The sequence below is a fragment of the Eurosta solidaginis genome, chromosome 3, assembly GCF_040869045.1.
Source record: "Eurosta solidaginis isolate ZX-2024a chromosome 3, ASM4086904v1, whole genome shotgun sequence".
Taxonomy (NCBI): domain Eukaryota; kingdom Metazoa; phylum Arthropoda; class Insecta; order Diptera; family Tephritidae; genus Eurosta; species Eurosta solidaginis.
In genome coordinates this window covers 57795199-57810328 of record NC_090321.1, presented here as the reverse complement: position 1 = coordinate 57810328, position 15130 = coordinate 57795199, and the positions used below count along the sequence as shown (strand labels likewise).

Here is a 15130-nt window from a genome sequence, read left to right as displayed (position 1 = left end):
AAACGCATTTTTTCCTTCATATTTAGTAGGAGCAACTATACTACTTTGTACATAACTTTATGGTTTTCTTGAAAATATTTAATCCCTTCCATAAAAGTTGCGCACTCTGCGGCTGTGGATTCAGCTAAGATACAGTTTCCGTAAAGAAGTCCAAAAGATTGAGAATGGAAGTTTTTGAATAAAATCTTTTACACATATGAAATATGGTATTAAAATAATCCTTATAGTAATTTTGATTTGCAAGTAAGCCTAAGTACTGAATGAGTGCGCTAACTTGTACGGTAGGTTAGGTTAGGTCAAACTGGCCAATCAATAGAGACCTCACATAAACTGAATGTGTCCATAGTGCTACCAGAATTTGTTTGTTGATCAAACGAAAGAACCCTAATCAGGTGCCAGAACATATGTTATAGATAACTCCGTCATCTTGGCAAATACTAGCAGTTTTTTAGGACCCAACTTAATTGCTGCCTCGAGATCTGGCAACTCTGCCGCCCCAAATAGCTGGAGCCTTGACCTGGCTAGCGCAGAACACGAACACGGAACGTGCTCAACAGTTTCATCCTGAAACTTATAAGCATGTGACGCCAGAAGGCAGTGTCCAGTCAGTATGCCCATGGTGAGCCGCAAGTCTTCTCTCTTAAGCGATATGAGCCACTTTTTGAGTCTAATGTCGTAGGCTTTGCACATGATCTTAGAAATTTTGTAGACCCGCACTTTTGTCCACGCCTTTCCTGATTGATGGATCGTATGTAACTCCTGTCTCCTTTTGATTTCACTCAAACGGATTTGGACGTTCGAATATTGCGCCCTCCGTTGCCAACTTATTGGCCCGTTCCTTACCTTCTATCCCTTTATGACCGGGAACCCAATAAAGATGTATGGCCCGGCCTTAGGGAAGTGTTTACAATGCTTCCTTGCATTAAAAAATACTTATTGAAAAAGTACTTTGTGAGATTATTGCCTTAATCGCAGCCTGACTATCAATATATATATTAAAGCGACTGCAGCTTAATACCGCTTCCTACAAAATGTCTGCTACTTTCTTCAGTGCTATTATTTACGCCTGCAAAATGCCGCAATAATCTGATAGCCCGTGGAATCTACTTATTTCTGGGCCGACACAGTAAACAGCAGACCCCACCCCTTCCATTAACCATCTGTATACACATGTATAGCATGTTCTGCCATATTCGCACCCCGGTACCAACCGTCCGGCTCAATTGTGGCCCCAATATGCTTTTCAAAGCTCAGGCGCGGGACCATATATTCCGTTTGCCCGATACTAGATAGCGGTATACTGCTATATACATATATTTCGCAGGCGAAGCTCTGGCAACCTTCAAGTTCCTCGGGGAACATGGGGTTGTGGAGCGGTATGGCCCATTGCGTTCAATGTAGTCATATTAAAACGTTCCCGAGATGGGCAAGTTTGTACCTTAATGGTGCTTGTTACCGGAACGTGCCAAGTCTATATCCGGTGAAAGACCACCAACATCGATAACACTCCACAAAACCATCGGGGTGTGTCCTTGTCTAGAGAACGATAGGAAATCAATAACGATCCGAAAATAAACTGTATAGATTCTGATAACAAATCAATAACTCATTATAAGCGAATTGTTAACTTTTTGATAGCAAATTGTTAAAACTTCCGTAGCAAATGGATAACAAATCGATAATTTATCGAACACCTTTCGATACATATCGAAAACAAATTGTTAACACTCCGATTAAAAATCGATAATATTTCGATAATAAAACGATAAAATTTCTATAGTAAACCGATAACAAATAGATAAAAAACAATTTCCTTTTGACACTTTTGGATAAGAAAATGGTAGCACTTCTGTAGCAGTTCGATAGTATTCGAAAGTATTTTGATAAATTTTGCCAGAGGAAATCTATAAATATTTGAAAAAAAAAATAAAATGTTCGACAGCAAAGCTATAACTCTTCGATAGCATGTCCATAAAAGATTGGCAACATTACAATAAAAATTCAACTTCCCGATAACTTTTATTTATCAAATCGTTATCTTTTCTATAAAAACCGATAGCTCCTCCATAGAAAGTCGATAGTTCTTTGCCAGACTTTGTTATAAGTAGAAAATTTATAAATTTTCGATAGCAAATCGATAACTCGTCTAAACCTCGTCGATGAACTGTTACCGTAAACAAATCTTTACATTAATTTACCCTCCATTCCTTTTTTACCGTCTATCACCTTCCCTTGCTTTCCTTTCCTCCCCTCCCCTTCGTTTCCCTACCACTCCCCCCCCCCCCCCCCCCCCCATTAATTCCCTTCCCTCCCCTTCCCCTCCCATTACTTTCCCTTTCTTTCCTTTCCTCCCCTCCCCTTCCTTTCCCTACCATTCCCCTCCCTCCCATTCATTTCCTTCCATCCCTTTCCCCTCCCATCCTTTCTCTTCCCATCCTTTTTTTCCTTCCTTTCCCTTCCCTTCCCTTCCCTTACCTTCCCGTCCCTTCCCCTCTTTTCCAATCCCTGCCCTCTCCTTCCATTCGCTCCCCTTCCCTTCTAGTCCCATTCCTTTCCTCCCTTCTCTTTTCTTTAATTTTCATCCCTTCCGTTAATTTTCTCCCCAACCCTTACTTTCCTTTCCCTTCTCTTCTCTTTTCTTTAATTTTCTACCTTACCCTAAATTTTCTTCCTTTCCCTTACTTTCCTTTCACTTCCCTTACCTTTCCTTCCATCCCCTCCCTTCCCTTCTTTTCCTTTTTATTTTTTCCCTTCTCTTACTTTTTTTTCTCTTCCCCTCCTTTCGCTTCCCTTTCATTTTCATCCCTTTCTCCTCCCTTCCCTTCCTCTCTTTTCTATATCATTTTCTTCCCTTCCATTACTTTTCCTGTCCCTCCCTAACCGTCCCTTCTGTTCCCATTAATTTTCTTCCCTTCCCTTCCTTTCTCTTCCCTATCATTTTCTTCCCTTCCCTTCTTCTATTTTCCCTATCACTTTTTTCCCTTCCCTTACTTTCCCTTACTTTACTTTCCTTTTCTTTCCTTTTTTTCCTTTCCTTTACTTCCCTTGCTCGCTCTTCCCTTCCCTGCCCTTGCCTTCTCTTCCTTCCCTTCTCTTCTCTTTCTTTTCATTTTCCTCCCTTCCCTTACTTTTCTTCCCTTCCCATTCCTTTCATCTTCTGTCCTTCACTTACTTTCCCCTCCCTTCCCTTTTCTTCTCATCCCTTACATTTTCTGTCCTTCCCTTCTCTCCCCTACTCTTCCCATCCCTTCCCATCTTTCAACTACCCTTCTCATCCCTTTCCTTCCCTTTCCTTCCCTTCACTTCCCTACCCACCCCACACCCTCCATTCCTTTACCTATCATTCCCCTTTTATTTCCTTTCCTTCCTTTTTCTTACTTTTGCTTGCCTTATTTAGCCTTTCTTTTCGTCTTTTTTCTTTTCCTTCCCTTCCCTGCTCTGCCTTCCCTTCTCTCCCCTTCCTTCCTTTTCCCTATCATGTTTTTCCCTTAGATACTTTGCCTTCCCACCCTTTCCTTCCCTACTTTTCCCTTCCCTTCAACGCTCTTCCCTTCAATTTTCTTCCATTCCCTTCCCTTCGCTTCCATTTTCTTCTCTTATGTTACCTTCCATTCCCTTCCCTTCACTTCCATTTCCTTTCCTTTGCTTGACTTTCCTAACTTTTCCTTTTACTGAAAAAGGAACTTCATTTTTTGTTCGTTTATTTGCGAAGGGTAATATATATAAAGTTGTCACTCACTTCCTGCTGCACTACGTAGTTATTAGATACATATATGTATGTTCAACTAGGCTAGGTTGAACTGGTCGGTCGCAGTATTCCCAGAAGTGTATACCCAGAAGTGTAATTAGGCACTATGGCCCTATGGCCTGCGCTCAAGCTGCCCAGAGGAAGTGAGCCTCGTTGCAGTATTTAACGCTATTTTCTTTGCCACCAGGAATCGCTGTAAATCTCCAATGAGAGAGAGCGATAAACCTCACTTACACTCCAGGATTATTTGATATGCATAAAGTGCCGTCGAGGCCTTCTTCACTCTACCCTCCACATCGAACATTGAACCACGCTGAATTTAATCGCAAGCTTTATGCCATGTGAACTACATAAACCACGCCCATAAGTTGTTCACGCTATAATTAATTTTAAAGCTCTTCAACCATCATTTTCAATGATACTTGCGGGTATTTGATGCAATCGTAATTTTATTTTTATAATCCCGCAGCTCAACCTCATTACGCTACTGAGCTCATTATTAAGTACGTTTGAATTATAATAAACCAATTTCATGAACTTAATATCTAGTAGTTAAAATCGAATGAAATTTCAAATTTTTTGCATTTTTTTTTTTTTTGCTCGAAATTTCCAATATTTATTCAATCCGCAAAAGCTTAACAAATGGCCCAAATGCTCAAGTAAGCATTGCGCAATATGCCACCGGGAACACTCACAACTATGCGGTAGTGATCACGTTGTTGATGCCAATCGGCCGCAACATTATTGTTGTACACATCGCTGGGTACAACAAATAACGTGAGGGGTGAGACAAAGGCTGTGTATGACAAAGCCGTGTATGCCCGTAACTGCACGTAGCTGCCAGCGGTTGTTTAAAGTTTGTTTGTGTTGTTATTGTTAATAGCGATTTACTACGCTCATTTAACGCTTTGGCCATGTGACAGGTGGTAGTGAATGAGAAAGGCACAAATGTCAGGAATCAGGAGTGCGGCTATAGATAGTACCAACTAACCACCAATAATGTTGCATGCAACACATACTAACTTCAACATTCATTTACCAATAAATTTTTCGCTCAAGCGAAGCATTCTTGATGTACTCTTACTTAGCTTTAGGCATCGAACAATTCTATTTTGTGTATACCCAATTGTGCTATAAGCTTTCTTGGTAGTTTGTACAAGTTGATTGATTGGTTGGAATGGCGATTCCCAATTGATTCCAATTAGCTCCCATGCGCCGTATTGATACGTCAACTCGTGAGGTAACCAATGAAAGGGTGTTATAAGAATACAGATAAGAATTTTGAAGCACCTTAGGCAAACCCGTTCTCCTATATCCATCCCGGGGAGTTTATAAATTTGAGAAACTCTCCCGGCCTAACATCCTTGCGTTCTGGGAGGCTTTCGAAAAAGGGCTTTCCAAGAACCTTTATTCTGCTTCGACAGTGTGCTGGGCATTCGTACAGCAGATGCTCCACCGTTTCCTCCTCCTCCGGACGCTTGCAGCTGCGACAGGAGGTATTGTGTTCCAGTCCCATACGTGCTGCATGTACCCCAAATACCAATGGTCCGTGAGCACCGCAACTACTATGGATATATCTCTTTTGTTCGTCTTAATGACAGCTGTAGGTCGTTTTTCGTTATATAAAGCCCACATGCTCTTACAAACTCTACAGGACCCCAATCGCTTCCACCTATTGTTGGCCTCGCTCATCCAGTGCTGCGAGATGCGACCCTTCATGAGTCCCAGGGGTGCAAGGATCTCCTTCGCTCCTGAGACCGCTCCGCGCTGTGCCAGCTCATCCGCCATCTCGTTACCATGTATGTTTCGATGACCGACACGCATATCAAAGTAACGATCTGCCGGCTCGCCAGAATCACAGGTAAATATGGATAATTGTTGAACAATGCACTGCGACCATAAGTCTTTCGTGCTGTCAACTCCGACACAACACCTCATCTAAGCCGACGTCCTTGATGAAGCCTATTAGCGCACTTGGCCTTAGGATTTGTACGTGGGAATGCTTTAATCATGGCGAGCCCTAAAAGTTAGCCCTACGTTGTGTCGCATTCCAAAAGTTCCGCCATCTCCACTGAAAGATCACGGAAACGACAGGTGTCATTCGATTGTGTGCCCATTTTCTGCTGAGTTTGCAATATCCTGTAAGAAAAGCTGTTAGAATTCGTGGGTTAATTTTCGAAAGGCATATGATTGGCCTCTAGCGAATTGAACCTCTAAGAGGTTGCTTTTATTGCCTTAAACATAAAGCATTGATCTTTTCCCTCTATTTTCATATGTCAGGAGCGGTTTAGGGCCAATGGGTCATGCAGTTGTTGGCTCTGTCGCCAGGCTGTCCGCCCTCTTATTACCCTCCACTTCCTTTTGACCTGAAACCGAGGCCTGCGGTATTAAATGATGTATAGGTTTGGCTTTTTCATGCACTCCAAGACTAGTGCCGACTTTATTTCGAATGTGGAAATTGCCTTGAGTGCGGCTGGACTGGTGCTAAGTAGGCCGGTGGTTTCGAGGCGGTTTACGCATCGAAGGTTCAGCTCAGCGCGTTGACTTATGGAATATACTTCCGCTTGAAATATGGTATGGGTTCAAACACTCCAACTCCAGCCCCTTCCGGTATTTTCGAGCCATCTGTGTACCAAACGATCTTGCGTAGGCATTGGATGCTTTCTGGTTCAGAGCTACGTCATCTATTGTTATTGTTATAAGGGCTAGGTAGGACCCTTCACCTTGTGAAAGGTATGATGACCATGTTTAATAGGTTATTGTTAAGCCCCACACTGGCGCACCACCTCTTTGTAATGTTTCACGCTATCTGTATGATATCAAATAGCCTGCTCTCGAATTTAGCCCTGGCAATAATTATTATATCATCCGCGTAATCTGATGCATTTGTTTGATAGCCATTGCATGAGTTCATCCACTACTAAGCTCCGCAGAATGGGTAACAGAACTCTTCCTTGGGGACACCTCGTGGTATTAACTTGAACTACGCAGTTCTCCACCTGGGCTTCCGCGATTCATTGGATAAGTCACTGAATTTCTCTTTTATACAGTGCAATATTAACGCTTTCGTGGGACATATTGTAGAATGAACCTTCCATGTCAAAAAAAGCACAGATCATTGTTTCCTTTACTATGAATTCCTGTGGGTTTCGCTGGACAGCTGATGGAGAGCTGTGTCCCTGGACCTGCCAGCTTTGTAGGTATGCTGGCTATAATAGAGGGGCCAACTGTTGAAGGCGTTTGACCTGATCTCGGGGTCTTTATTCTTTCCCATTGCCTTTAAAGCAAAGGGCGTTAGAATTATTCCTCCGAAGGATTTGTAAAGGTATAACAGAATCCAGACTTATTATTATTAATTCAAGCACTATTGTCATAATGACGGCTACTTCCTTTATAACCGAACCGGCGTGACAAGTAAGAAACAGGAAAAAGCTCTTGATCAGTGAAGCGCCAATTAATAATAATGATGAAAAAAATCCTTCACTAAGTTGGGAAGGACAAAACGATTAACACCTGATCACACTTGATGCTCATAATCGCAGGCAGTTACGCCCGAATTAATGATAATAGCTAAAGCAGGAGATATCTACTTACAACTGGGTATATAGTTGGCCATTCCATGCACTGCAAGGTTTCTTCATTCATTTTTCTTGCTTCTGCCATACTCCGCCCTGTTGCAACAACAACCAATCGAGCAACGCGAAATGTCAACAAATTCAATAAAACATAAATCCAAGCAGCGGACAATACATGACAAACAAGAAAAATTGGTTGTATAGCTGTGAGCAACCCATGCTGGTGACATGCCTAAAAGTATGCAACACAAAATATCCTAGTTTGCAGTTAGAGTTGGAACCATCAAACTACATTTTTTCGCTAGCTCATGCTTGATATATTACAAGCCTCATACAACATATTATTTGCACTTGTGGCAAATGTGATATCCTTAGATATGTACCACATGAACTGGTCCATTAGAGTTATCGACGATGCCATTAAGGGCGGTGACTGTGTTACTATACCTGCGTAAATGTCGCTGTTTGAAATCAACGTTGCCATAGCTGTGCTTAGAGTGCTCATAAATTTCCAAATGAATGGTGGCATTTGCATTAAAAAGTATGTAGTATGGCAATGGCTATGGCAGCTATGATTGCAACATGCCGCCATTTTGCATGATACACACACACACATACACATTTACATAGCTGTAAGCGTTAAAACATTTATGCAAAATTCCCAAACGGGCTGTTTAAATTTACTGTATTCACTCTCAATGCGCTAGTTTTTGCACTCTATTGAATTCCAATTTTTTTGTTGTATACTTTTTGGAGTATGCAAAATTTTTACTCGCTGCTATTTTTTTGGCCTCCGGTAATGACAGCATGTCCGCAATTTCAGGAAATGCGGGAAAATATAATCGCTAACAAATTGTACACGCAGAAACAAAACTTCCTTGAGAATCACATTCGACATGACAGGGTTGCTTTGACAACAACAAAAGTATCGAGTGACGCCTCTTAACAAATATACATATACTCTTTGATATTAGCACAAGATAAACTTGTATCTTTTGAGTTTCGATTCGACTAACTTTTTGCAAAGTTTGCGCTGGATATAACTAAAGCTTAGCATAGACAGCATTTTGTAATAAAGTTATTTTGGGAAAATGATGTTGAGCTGAATTAACACCGCTCCAACTGGCGTAATAATGCACCTGCTCATAGAAGGATAAGTTTATTTTAAAACTAGCGGCGAAAGAGCTTGATAAAAAAGGAATTTAAATAGCTAAATATTCTCATTTCAGATATATTTTTATTTTCTAAATAAGGATTTTAATATTTTAAAAAATCAAAATGATCTTTGGCCCAGCTGTATAGCACTTTTGCCTTCCCTCAAAGCACACAGCACTTAAAAATTTAATTCAGCTCTTAAAAGTGCAATGCAGCGCTTTCTTTTAATATAAGGTAATGATTTTAATGTTTAAAAAATCATTGGCCTAGTTGTATAGAACACTCGCTTGCCATCAAGGCAATTCAGCATTTAAAAAATTTAACTCAAAGCTTAAAGGTGCAATTCAGCACTTTTTTTTTTAAAGAAAACATTGATCTTGCTATTCAAAAATCAAAATTATCTTTTTTGCTGCTAAATAGCACTTCTTCTTAACCTCAACGCAGTTCAGCTCTTAAAAAACTGAATTCAGCGCTTTATTTAAGTCAAAAGGGATAAAGCTATCTAAAAAGTGAAACCAAAAAAGTCACGATATAAAAATTCAAACATTGCAAACATAATTCAGCGCCTAGTTTTAAATTAAAACAAACAAAAACTTATCTTTAATGTAATACAAGTTTTTGACTGGAATTCAACTCCAAAAGTTTAATTCAGCTCCCCTTTTAAACGGAGAAAGACTCCCTTAAAATGTGAGTGAGAAGGTGTACTCATAATTCATTGTTTAAAATTGTATTGATTGATAAAAACGCTATTCCGTTTACAGGATTGAAGATATGCATAATTTTGCAGCTTTCTTGATGAAGCAGCAACAAGTTCATATAAATGAAACACATTTAGGCTTTGAATAATTAAGCTGAATTACTTTAATTCAGCGCATTTTTATGCACTTCAGCTCAAACTTTCTGAGGGGAAAAAATTTGTTTTCAATATTTTAAATTAAAAACAACTTGTATAACCATTACTAAAATGTTCTTTCGTATATTCAGCATATCTCATTTTAATTCAGCGCAAGATTTACTACTGAAAAAAAAAAACTACCAAAGGAGTAATTTAATAGGAACGGCGTAATTCAGCTGTCCGAATTCAGCTTAACTTTGTTTCATTAGTTCAGAATACTCAGTTTTTATGCGTACCATGTCAGTATAGTTCTTTCATAATACATTTTTATCGCCTAACTAAAGGTCAAGTTTAAAACGTATACACATTTTTCGAAATAAGATGAATTCAGCGCAGTTAAAGTCAAATCAGCTGAGATTTTTAGCATCTGTTTAGAATATTTGGTTTTTAAATTTAACATATCGCTATAATTTTTTATATTACGGCCCATCAATATATATTCAATGCCTAAAATAAGAAGGAGGTTAAAACGTATAAGGAGAACAAATACAACTGGCTGTTAAAGCATCACAGCCTTACGAGTTCAGCAAAAAATGTTAAGCTTACCACGAGGTTCATGTATCAAATATCTTACTGAATATACTATTTTAAAACCATTCTACGTTTGTTAATCGGCTTAATTTTGCCAAATTCAATTAAATTCAGCTTTCTTCTTGTTAATTTAGCAAAGATTCTTATCTTAAATAAACGTTAGAATTTAATGCTTTTCATTATAACTTATTACAGATTTTGAAAATGATAAGATCTTGGACTAAAAATGTCATTGTTAAATGCATTACGTATGTATTACGCTTTTCTAAACTATTCAGCATTGCTGATACCAATTCACTTACAGTTTTTAAGCATTCTTTCTCAAGCTTTAGCTGTTTTTGGGGCAATAATGTTGGACCTTTTTGTAACTTACGGTTTTAAATGCAATTCAGCGTGCAGTAAAAGGCCAAAAAAATCGCATTAGTTGGGGAAATTTCGTTGCCTGCAGTACTGAGTTTTATTTAGCTCGGCTAAATTCAATACAGCTCATATCGTAGTCGAACAGTTATGCTATATAAAGTATTATATGAAGCATTGTTATCATAAAAAAAAAATACATAAAGCGCATTTAAATGAGCCAAATCAAGGCTTGACCTTAAAAAATTTTCTGTATCACTGCAATATCGTTTATTGGTACCCCTTCACGCTTCGTATGCTACTCAGCTCAACTTTTAATCTTGACGTTCAATCCCTTTTAACAAAGCGATGCAAGATTTTATAAAAAAGCTAAATCTCATATCATTAAAACATAATTCAGCGCATAAAACGGCATAACAACAAGTTGCTGATGAATCTAGATCTCGCATAACTTGTTTTAATGTTGAACGTATTTAAGATAGTAATTTTAAGTGAATATATTATTATTTCGCGTCTTTGAACCCAATTCAGCTTTATTAGTTGCTATTCAGCACAACTTTGAAGCTAGAACTATAAAAGCTAAGCTATGCAGCATAACATATAATCACAACTTATTTGTTTTCTAGTTTTGCAAATGCTATTCAGCGCATGAAGCGAAAGATAACCATTCAAAATAATTTTAATGTCTTTTTTTTGTGGTGAAGAAAAAGCTCAAAATTAATTAAAGCCGCTGCATCATTAAAAAGCTTACCAGCATTTAGGGAAAATAATTTTCATTTCATATTCAATTGCAACAATTACCCTCACATAAATAATTCACACTTGCAGCGTTCATCGAAATTTCAGTTTAAGTTATCTAATGCAAAAAGTCAATTACTCGCGAAAGTTGTTTTAAGTTGTAGTTGTATACCATGTCCTCAATATGCCCGCGTACCCATGTGAAGTGTACACGGTTGTTTGTTGGGCCATCTCTTGAAGATACCGCCGAAAGAAGTTTACTGTTAGTTCAAAATTGAACGAGTAAGATCCAAAAGATTTGATAGAAGCGCGGCAGTTGCTGAAAATAAAGATTTCGTTGCCGATATTATTCTTTCCTATCATAACTGCGGCTTCCGTGCTGGCTGATACTTTCTCCTGAAAGATACTACAGTGATCGGTTAGTCTGAATTAGAGTTGAGATCTAGTAGATGGAAGATACTCACTAGGCGTTAATACCAGAGCACCACTTAGGTTAAGCGTACTATATCTGTGAACTTCAGAACGGTCCTTATTAAAAAAGCTAACTTTTAATCCGCTTATCAGCTCTAACTTTTAATTTGTTCCTAGTTTATGTAGCGCTCAAAATAAATAAATTGTTTGGTGTTAAAAATAACTATTTTCATAAATATAAACTAGTTTCATATCAGTCTGTAGGTAACCAGTTTATAGTTAGTTTATAGGAAAGCAAACTTTTCACAGATCGTTGAAAAAATATATTTAGTTAAAAGCTAAGAAAAGTAGGCGATATTGGGTAACTTAAAAGAAATTTGTTCACACCTCCTTTACAATTATTAACCTGGATTTCCTACAGGGTGTTTGCACATACATACCTACTTTTTATACTCGGCTGAGCAGAGCTCACAGAGTATATTAATTTTGTTCGCATAACGGTACCCCGTAACGGCATAAACTAATCGAGATAGATATAGACTTCTATATATCAAAATGATCTGGGCGAAAAAAGAAATTAATTTAGCTATGTCCGTCCGTCCGTCCGTCTGTCTGTGAACACGACAACTTGAGGTATCTTAATGAAATTTGGTATGTAAGTTCCTGGGCACTCATCTCAGATCGGTATTTAAAATGAACGAAATCGGAGTATAATCACGCCCACTTTTTCGATATCGAAAATTTCGAAAACCGAAAAAGGGCATAATTCATTACCAAAGACGGATAAAGGGATGAAACTTGGTGGGTGGGTTGATCTTATGACGCAGATAAGAAAATTATTAAAACTTTGGACACTGGAAAGACACTGAAAGAAGGTAATTTAAACGTTTTGCAAGCTGTAATTTGGCAGCTGAGTATGTAATGTTCGTTTACACCCGAACTTAGCCTTCCTTACTTCGTGCATATATATACATGCACTGCTGCAACCAGATAAAATTTCACCACTCATAGCACGAAGTTTAGAAGTTTTTTTTTTGTCCAAATTTAGCGCTTGGCGCAGTGTGGCATGTAGCAAGTAGTGCATGCAAAAGAAAAGAGAACAAGTTACGTGCCGCATATAGCTTTTTGTATGTGTGTGTACGTGTGCATGTGTTGTGGCATGTGTTATACACTGTATTTGGCAGCATTGGAAGCTGCAACAAGATGTTGTTAGGATGAGCTAGGAAATCGAATAAAAAATGAAAGCTAACGATTGAAAAAAAAGTACATAAGAAAAACAAAAAATTGTTGCAACAATAGAAAATTTACGCTTGCATAGCGCTTAAATTGAGCGATAGTTTTTACGCGTAAATTCTGTTTCTCATACATGTGTAGATGTGTGTACGAGTGCTTGGGAACTTCTGCCATGCTCTCAATTTCTTTGCTTTCAAACTTTGCTTCTTCAATTTTCTGTTATTGTTTGTGTGTTTTTATGTAACTCTGTTATATACCCAGCGGGCCAGATTTTTTGTTGTGGGACGATCATAGCTGTCGCAAGTGGTAAACAAATTAAACTGAGACACTTCGGCCTTTTACTGTCAGCACCTCTCTGTACAGAGCTATTAAAATGTGGAACTTGTAGCAGTTCTGTAGACTCGGTAGCAGTATGCGGATTTTAAATAATTCCCTCCAACCATTAGACCATTGTTGGTTCGGGCGCTTCGGGATATACATATTTGGGCATCTAATTTCGGGATGACCACCAACGCGGAGAAGACAGATATGGTCTTGTTTACTAGAAGATATAAGGTTCCGAAACCTTGTGCCAAATATCGAGGAATCACAGTAAGTTGCCGTGGAAGCTCAACGTAAAGGAGAGAGTAACTAAGGCCTCGACGGCATGGTATCAATGTAAAAGGATGGGTGAACGTGAGGTCTATCGCCCTCTCATTCATTGCAGAAGGGGACTTAAAAAATGTAAATATGGAACACCACCCTGAAGTTATGCCGAAGACTTCCCTGAGCAGGAGGCGGTTCCGAAAAGGAGAAAAACACACGGCTGCACTGCGAAAAAAAGAGCATAATGGGGAGTCACCATGTCTAAGGCCTCAATCAGTTTTTATGCTTCAATAGTGCTCTTCCCAATCTCTACAGGGCGGTTAAATTCAGACATATAACTTCTTTTCGCCTCGTCAAAAGCTGATCTGAAGTTGAGAAAAAGATGGAGCTTGTTGGTCATGGGTTTTCCTCTAGCATTTGGCTTATTCTGAAAACCGGGTCGATATAATATTTACCACGTTTGAAGCGGCACCCATAAAGTCCAATCAAAGCGTTGACTTTGCGCTTCTGTTTTTGGCACAATACGTCATTTAGAACTTTATACGCTATCGGGATCGCTATTTCGGAATCGCCTTTCTTGTGTGTTGGGCAGATCATACTGTAATATTTAAATGTTTGATGTTGTTTTGCTTCGGGAATTTAATCCACGATCTTCGGTTTTTGGCAAGCTAGAACCACTCTACGGCAAAAGCCTCAAAATATAAATTTTAATGCTGCTTTCCTTTCTCGAAGAAATGTTACCCTTAAAACCTAAATTCTGAATTGGGTCACCTGGCGCTTTGCAAAATAGCTGTTTTTATAGGTAATGATACCCCTTTTCTTATTCACAGAAAAATATGTTGTGAAAGAAACACGCAAACTCATGAAAGACCTGAGAAGAACCAACAGGGAACCTTATTTTGTGAAAAAAAACGCCATAAGTGTGTTTACGGAAATCAGGCGAGTTCGATGCTGACCACACTCCCTTGAACTCCCGTTAGAGGACATTAATGAAAATTTGTGAGACAATGCGAATGCCCGAACAAAGAGTGGGCCAAAAAACTGTCGATAATGTCACAACAAAAATGCTTAGCGGCCCAGAAGAGCGCAACAAGTCATCAACCACTTTATAGAAATCATAAAAAAAATTAAATAAATGTAAGGAGCGATAAACTCCAAAGAGATTTTAGGACGAGCTTCTCCTCCAATTTGCGTCGTGCTTCTTTCAATTTTTTCAACAAATTGGCGGGACGGGACCTACTTCTTTTAAGCCGACTCCGAACGGCATCTGCAATCAGATGAGTTTCACTGAGAGCTTTTCATGGCAGAAATCCACTCGGAGTGCTTGCCAAACACTTCCGAGGGGCGACGCCGCTTAGAAAAATGTTCTTCTAATTGAAAAAATCTATTTCTAAAATTTTTATGTTGCTTTTTTCAGGGAATGAACCCAGGATCTTCGGTGTGGTAGGTGGAGCACGCTAATATTACACCACGCCGGTCGCCGAAATCAGATCAAAAAAGCGGAACCTTGACGCGCTTCTTGAAGTAATGAGAAGCCAGTCTCGAGGAGGGCGATGGTTTCGTGAAAGGAAATTTTTCTGTTTTCTTTTCTAACACGGTTACAAGAACAAAATTGCAAATCTGGACCAGCAGGAACAATGCATTTGGGTATATTTAGTTTAGTTCTTCCCTTGACTTAGTCTATTTACTTGTTTTACGTTATGTTCTTCACAAGTTTTCTTTTGGTTGTGTTTTTGCTTACTTGTTATGCTTTTCTAGTTGACTGCTTGTTATCTTCAGGGATCTTTGTGGCATATGTTGCAAGTGTATATTTCAATATAGATGTACATACATACATGCTCACAGTACAATCGGAAAGTATTAGAACAAGATGAAAAAGGTGGTTTTGGTCAGTTTATCGTA

At 38.9% G+C, this 15130-nt stretch overlaps 1 protein-coding gene across 13 annotated transcripts in view; it reads right to left on the bottom strand.

Moving 5' to 3' along the window:
* tei (teiresias) overlaps positions 1-15130 on the bottom strand; it is a 574056-nt gene that overhangs the window by 235520 nt on the left and 323406 nt on the right. The gene's annotated exons all lie outside the window — the stretch shown is intronic.